Source organism: Portunus trituberculatus, chromosome 15 (genome assembly GCF_017591435.1).
Source record: "Portunus trituberculatus isolate SZX2019 chromosome 15, ASM1759143v1, whole genome shotgun sequence".
Classification (NCBI taxonomy): domain Eukaryota; kingdom Metazoa; phylum Arthropoda; class Malacostraca; order Decapoda; family Portunidae; genus Portunus; species Portunus trituberculatus.
In genome coordinates, this window is record NC_059269.1 from 4,793,629 (window position 1) to 4,801,128 (window position 7,500).

Genomic DNA, 7,500 nt, shown 5'->3' on the forward strand with positions numbered 1-7,500 from the left:
TTGAGGGCCATCCACCTGACTGGCTGACTGGGCAGTCCCCCCCAGTCAAAGTCAGGCTAGGACCTAACTTAGCAGCTGAGAGAGAGAGAGAGAGAGAGAGAGACCACCATGATTGACACAGGCAACTGTTGAGGGCCATCCACCTGACTGGCTGACTGGGCAGCCCCCCCCAGTCAAAGTCAGGCTAGGACCTAACTTAGCAGCTGCAGAGAGAGAGAGAGAGAGAGAGAGAGAGAGAGAGAGAGAGAGACCAAGACCTGACATCCACCTGACTGACACAGGCAACTGTTGAGGGCCATCCACCTGACTGGCTGACTGGGCAGACAGTCAAAGTCAGGCTAGGACCCTAACTTAGCAGCTGCAGAGAGAGAGAGAGAGAGAGAGAGAGATGGACCACCCACCTGAGACACAGGCAACTGAGAGGGCCATCCACCTGACTGGCTGACAGTCAAAGTCAGGCTAGGACCTAACTAGCAGCTGCAGAGAGAGAGAGAGAGAGAGAGAGAGAGAGAGAGAGAGAGAGAGAGAGAGAGAGAGAGAGAGAGAGAGAGAGAGAGAGAGAGAGAGAATGGACCACCCACCTGACTGACACAGGCAACTGAGAGCCATCCACCTGACTGGCTGACTGGGCAGTCCCCCCCAGTCAAAGTCAGGCTAGGAGAGAGAGAGAGAGAAGAAGAGAGAGAGAGAGAGAGCGATGGACCACCCACCTGACTGACATTGGCAACTGTTGAGGGCCATCCACCTGACTGGCTCAGTGGGCAGCCCCCACCAGTCAAAGTCAGGCAAGGACCTAACTTAGCAGCTGCAGAGAGAGAGAGAGAGAGAGAGAGAGAGAGAGAGAGAGAGAGAGAGAGAGAGAGAGAGAGAGAGAGAGAGAGAGAGAGAGAGAGAGAGAGAGAGAGAGAGAGAGAGAGAGAGAGAGAGAGAGAGAGAGAGAGAGAGAGAGAGAGAGAGAGAGAGAGAGAGAGAGAGAGAGAGAGAGAGAGAGAGAGAGAGAGAGAGAGAGAGAGAGAGAGAGAGAGAGAGAGAGAGAGAGAGAGAGAGAGAGAGAGAGAGACAGAGCGATGGACCACCCACCTGACTGACATTGGCAACTGTTGAAGGCCATCCACCTGACTGGCTCAGTGGGCAGCCCCCACCAGTCAAAGTCAGGCTAGGACCTAACTTAGCAGCTGCAGAGAGAGAGAGAGAGAGAGAGAGAGAGAGAGAGAGAGAGAGAGAGAGAGAGAGAGAGAGAGAGACAGAGGCAACTGACTGACACAGGCAACTGGCCATCCACCTGACTGGCTGACTGGGCAGTCCCACCCAGTCAAAGTCAGGCTAGGACCTAACTTAGCAGCTGCAGAGAGAGAGAGTAATGGACCACCCACCTGACTGACACAGGCAACTGTTGAGGCCATCCACCTGACTGGCTGACTCCACCCCATTCAAAGTCAGGCTAGGACCTAACTTAGCAGCTGCAGAGAGAGAGAGAGAGAGAGAGAGAGAGAGAGAGACTCACAGGCAACTGTTGGGGCCTTCCACCTGACTGCTGACTGGGCAGTCCCTACAGTCAAAGTCAGGCTAGGAACTTAGCAGCTGCAGAGAGAGAGAGAGAGAATGGACCTGACTGACACAGGCAACTGTTAAGGGCCATCCACCTGACTGGCTGACTGGGCAGTCCCCCACCAGTCAAAGTCAGGCTAGGACCTAACTTAGCAGCTGCAGAGAGAGAGAGAGAGAGAGAGAGAGAGAGAGAGAGAGACAGGCAACTGTTGGGCCATCCACCTGACTGGCTGACTGGGCAGTCCCCCACAGTCAAAGTCAGGCTAGGACCTAACAGAGAGAGAGAGAGAGAGAGAGAGAGAGAGAGAGAGAGAGAGAGAGAGAGAGAGAGAGAGGACCACCTGACTGACACAGGCAACTGTTGAGGGCCATCCACCTGACTGGCTGACTGGAGAAGTCAAAGTCAGGCTAGGACCTAACAGCAGCTGCAGAGAGAGAGAGAGAGAAGACTGAGACAGGTAACTGTTGAGCCATCCACCTGACTGGCTGACTGGGCAGACAGTCAAAGTCAGGCTAGGACCTAACTTAGCAGCTGCAGAGAGAGAGAGAGAGAGAGAGAGAGAGAGAGAGAGAGAGAGAGAGAGAATGGACAGAGACTGACACAGGTAACTGTTAGGGCCATCCACCTGACTGGCTGACTGGGCAGACAGTCAAAGTCAGGCTAGGACAACTTAGCAGCTGCAGAGAGAGAGAGAAATGGACCACCCACCTGATTGACACAGGCAACTGACTGGCTGACTGGCAGTCCCCCACCCCAGTCAAAGTCAGGCTAGGACCAACTTAGCAGCTGCAGAGAGAGAGAGAGAGAGAGAGAGAGAGAGAGAGAGAGAGAGAGAGAGAGAGAGAGAGAGAGAGAGAGAGAGAGAGAGAGAGAGAGAGAGAGAGAGAGAGAGAGAAATGGACCATGACTGACACAGGCAAATGTTAAGGGCCATCCACCTGACTGGCTGACTGGGCAGCAGTCAAAGTCAGGCTAGGACCCAACTTAGCAGCTGCAGAGAGAGAGAGAGAGAAATGGACCACCCAGAGACACAGGCAACTGTTAAGGGCCATCCACCTGACTGGCTGACTGGGCAGTCCCCCCCAGTCAAAGTCAGGCTAGACCTAACTTAGCAGCTGCAGAGAGAGAGAGAGAGAGAGAGAGAGAGAGAGAGAGAGAGAGATGGACCACCCACCTGAGACACAGGCAACTGTTAAGGGCCATCCACCTGACTGGCTGACTGGAGAAGTCAAAGTCAGGCTGACCTAACTTAGCAGCTGAGAGAGAGAGAGAGAAATGGACAACCCACCTGACTGACACAGGCAACTGTTAAGGGCCATCCACCTGACTGGCTGACTGGGCAGACAGTCAAAGTCAGGCTAGGACCCAACTTAGCAGCTGCAGAGAGAGAGAGAGAGAGAGAGAGAGAGAGATGGACACCCAGAGACTGACACAGGCAACTGTGAGGGCCATCCACCTGACTGGCTGACTGGGCAGACAGTCAAAGTCAGGCTAGGACCTAACTTAGCAGCTGCAGAGAGAGAGAGAGACAGAGAGAGAAATGGACCACCCACCTGATTGACACAGGCAACTGTTAAGGGCCATCCACCTGACTGGCTGACTGGGCAGTCCCCCCACCCCAGTCAAAGTCAGGCTAGGACCTAACTTAGCAGCTGCAGAGAGAGAGAGAGAGAGAGAGAGAGAGAGAGAGAGAGAGAGAGAGAGAGAGAGAGAGAGAGAGAGAGAGAGAGAGAGAGAGAGAGAGAGAGAGAGAGAGAGAGAGAGAGAGAGAGATGGACCACCCACCTGACTGACACAGGCAACTGTTAGGGCCATCCACCTGACTGGCTGACTGGGCAGTCCCCCCCCAGTCAAAGTCAGGCTAGGACCTAACTTAGCAGCTGCAGAGAGAGAGAGAGAGAGAGAGAGAGAGAGAGACACACTGGCAACTGTTAGGGCCATCCACCTGACTGGCTGACTGGGCAGTCCCCACAGTCAAAGTCAGGCTAGGACCTAACTAAGCAGCTGCAGAGAGAGAGAGAGAGAGAGAAATGGACCAACCACCTGATTGACACAGGCAACTGTTAAGGGCCATCCACCTGACTGGCTGACTGGGCAGTCCCCACAGTCAAAGTCAGGCTAGGACAACTTAGCAGCTGAGAGAGAGAGAGAGAGAGAGAAATGGACCTGATTGACACAGGCAACTGTTAAGGGCCATCCACCTGACTGGCTGACTGGGCAGTCCCCCAGTCAAAGTCAGGCTAGGACCTAACTTAGCAGCAGAGAGAGAGAGAGAGAGAGAGAGAGAGAGAGAGAGAGAGAGAGAGAGAGAGAGAGAGAGAGAGAGAGAGAGACCACCCACCTGACTGACACAGGCAACTGTTAGGGCCATCCACCTGACTGGCTGACTGGCAGTCCCCCCCAGTCAAAGTCAGGCTAGGACCCAACTTAGCAGCTGCAGAGAGAGAGAGAGAGACCCACCTGACTGACACAGGTAACTGTTAAGGGCCATCCACCTGACTGGCTGACTGGGCAGTCCCCCCACAGTCAAAGTCAGGCTAGGACCTAACTTAGCAGCTGCAGAGAGAGAGATGGAGAGAGAGAGACACAGGCAACTGTTAGGGCCATCCACCTGACTGGCTGACTGGGCAGTCCCCTCACAGTCAAAGTCAGGCTAGGACCTAACAGCAGCAGAGAGAGAGAGAGAGAGAGAGAGAAATGGACCACCCACCTGATTGACACAGGCAACTGTTAAGGGCCATCCACCTGACTGGCTGACTGGGCAGTCCCCAGTCAAAGTCAGGCTAGGACCTAACTTAGCAGCTGCAGAGAGAGAGAGAGAGAGAGAGAGAGAGAGAGAGAGAGAGAGAGAGAGAGAGAGAGAAATGGACAACCCACTTGACTGACACAGGCAAATGTTAAGGGCCATCCACCTGACTGGCTGACTGGGCAGTCCCCCCCCCACAGTCAAAGTCAGGCTAGGACCTAACTTAGCAGCTGCAGAGAGAGAGAGAGAATGGACCACCCACCTGACTGACACAGGCAACTGTTAAGGGCCATCCACCTGACTGGCTGACTGGGCAGTCCCCCCACCCCAGTCAAAGTCAGGCTAGGACCTAACTTAGCAGCTGCAGAGAGAGAGAGAGAGAGAGATGGACCACCCACTGACACAGGCAACTGTTAAGAGGCCATCCACCTGACTGGCTGACTGGGTCCCCACCCCAGTCAAAGTCAGGCTAGGAGAGAGAGAGAGAGAGAGAGAGAGAGAGAGAGAGAGAGAGAGAGAGAGAGACCACACACAGGCAACTGTTGAGGCCTTCCACCTGACTGGCTGACTGGGCAGACAGTCAAAGTCAGGCTAGGACCTAACTTAGCAGCTGAGAGAGAGAGAGAGAGAGAGAGATGAGAGACTGAGAGAGACACAGGCAACTGTTAGGGCCATCCACCTGACTGGCTGACTGGGCAGTCCCCCAGTCAAAGTCAGGCTAGGACCCAACTTAACAGCTGCAGAGAGAGAGAGAGAGAGAGAGAGAGAGAGAGAGAGAGTGGACCACCCACCTGACTGACACAGACAACTGTTAAGGGCCATCCACCTGACTGGCTGACTGGCCAGTCCCTCCACCCCTGTCAAAGTCAGGCAAAGGACCTAACTTAGCAGCTGCAGAGAGAGAGAGAGAGAGTAATGGACCACCCACCTGACTGACACAGGCAACTGTTAAGGGCCATCCACCTGACTGGCTGACTGGGCAGTCCCCCCACCCCAGTCAAAGTCAGGCTAGGACCTAACTTAGCAGCTGCAGAGAGAGAGAGAGAGAGAGTAATGGACCACCCACCTGACTGACACAGGCAACTGTTAAGGGCCATCCACCTGACTGGCTGACTGGGCAGTCCCCCCACCCCATTCAAAGTCAGGCTAGGACCTAACTTAGCAGCTGCAGAGAGAGAGAGAGAGAGAGAGAGAGAGAGAGAGAGAGACCACTCACATTGGCAACTGTTAAGGGCCTTCCACCTGACTGGCTGACTGGGCAGTCCCCCCCCACAGTCAAAGTCAGGCTAGGACCTAACTTAGCAGCTGCAGAGAGAGAGAGAGAGAGAGAGAGAGAGAAATGGACCACCCACCTGACTGACACAGGCAACTGTTAAGGGCCATCCACCTGACTGGCTGACTGGGCAGTCCCCCACAGTCAAAGTCAGGCTAGGACCTTAGCAGCTGCAGAGAGAGAGAGAGAGAGAGAGAGAGAGAGAGAGAGAGAGAGAGAGAGAGAGAGAGAGAGAGAGAGAGAGAGAGAGAGAGAGAGAGAGAGAGAGAGAGAGAGAGAGAGAGAGAGAGAGAGAGAGAGAGAGAGAGAGAGAGAGTGGACCACCCACCTCAAAGTCAGGCTAGGACCTAATTCAGGCTAGGACATAACTTAGGAGCTGCAGAGAGAGAGAGAGAGAGAGAGAATGGACCACCCACCTGACTGGCTGACTGGGCAGTCCCCCCCACAGTCAAAGTCAGGCTAGGACCACCCACCTGACTGACACAGGCAACTGTTAAGGGCCATCCGGCTGACCAGTCAAATTCAGGCTAGGACCTAACTTAGCAGCTGCAGAGAGAGAGAGAGAGAGAGAGAGAGAGAGAGAGAGAGAGAGAGAGAGAGAGAGAGAGACCACTCACCTGACTGACATTGGCAACTGTTAAGGGCCTTCCACCTGACTGTCTGACTGGGCAGTCCTCCCCACAGTCAAAGTCAGGCTAGGACCTAACTTAGCAGCTGCAGAGAAAGAGAGAGAGAGAGAGAGAGAGAGAGAGAGAGAGAGAGAGAGAGAAATGGACCACCCACCTGACTGACACAGGCAACTGTTAAGGGCCATACACCTGACTGGCTGACTGGGCAGTCCCCCACCCCAGTCAAAGTCAGGCTAGGACCTAACTTAGCAGCTGCAGAGAGAGAGAGAGAGAGAGAGAGAGTAATGGACCACCCACCTGACTGACACAGGCAACTGTTAAGGGCCATCTACGTGACTGGCTGACTGGGCAGTCCCCCCACCCCAGTCAAAATCATCCTAGGACCTAACTTAGCAGCTGCAGAGAGAGAGAGAGAGAGAGAGAGAGAGAGAGAGAGAGAGAGAGAGAGAGAGAGAGAGAGAGAGAGAGAGAGAGAGAGAGAGAGAGAGAGAGAGAGAGAGAGAGAGAGAGACCTGACATTGGCAACTGTGTTCTGTGTTCGATGTTCTGTGTTCTATGCAACAGCAGCAGGAGGAGCAGCAACATCTGTGTTCTCGGTGCACTAATCGATGCACTTGTCTCTCCCACACAGGCAAGCAAGAGGAGCAGCACCAACAGCAGCAGGAGGAGCAGCAACATCAGTAAGTTCGATGTTCTGTGTTCTATGTATCTGTGTTCTATGTATCTGTGTTCTATGTTCTGTGTTCTATGTTCTGTGTTCTGTGTTCTATGTATCTATGTTCTGTGTTCTGTGTTCTATGTATTTATGTTTTTTATCGATGCACTAATCAAGAGGACCGAACATCAGCAACAGCAGAAGAGGAAGACCGACAGGCAGCAGCAGCAGCAGCAGCAGGTACAGAGAGAGAGAGAGAGAGAGAGAGAGAGAGAGAGAGAGAGAGAGAGAGAGAGAGAGAGAGAGAGAGAGAGATGTCCTGGATGTCCTGTGCCACCACACACAGAAGGAGACTGGACAGCATCCAACGCCGCGCCATACGGCTAGTAGATGCTGCACTACCACCTCACCCAGAGCCTGAGCGTCCCCTTGATTCACTGGAACACCGCAGAGACGTAGCGGCGATCGTAGTGTTCCATAAGGCACAGGTGCAAAGAGTGCCACATCTGGCAGGGCTGCGTCATCCTCTAAGAGTCACCGCACGGAGCACGAGAACGGTGCTCATTGGTGGTGACGCCGTAGAGGTGCCGCGATCCCACGGGTGTCAGCATCAACGCACCTTCGCAGGACGCGTCTCCAGGATGTGGA

General features: G+C 54.1%; 1 long non-coding RNA gene across 1 annotated transcript in view; it reads left to right on the plus strand.

Moving 5' to 3' along the window:
- Window positions 1-7,500, plus strand: part of LOC123504135 — a 110,155-nt gene that overhangs the window by 28,827 nt on the left and 73,828 nt on the right. Inside the window, exon 2 of the long non-coding RNA XR_006674718.1 lies at window positions 6,829-6,877. This is a non-coding gene — a long non-coding RNA (uncharacterized LOC123504135). The remainder of the gene's footprint in view (window positions 1-6,828; window positions 6,878-7,500) is intronic.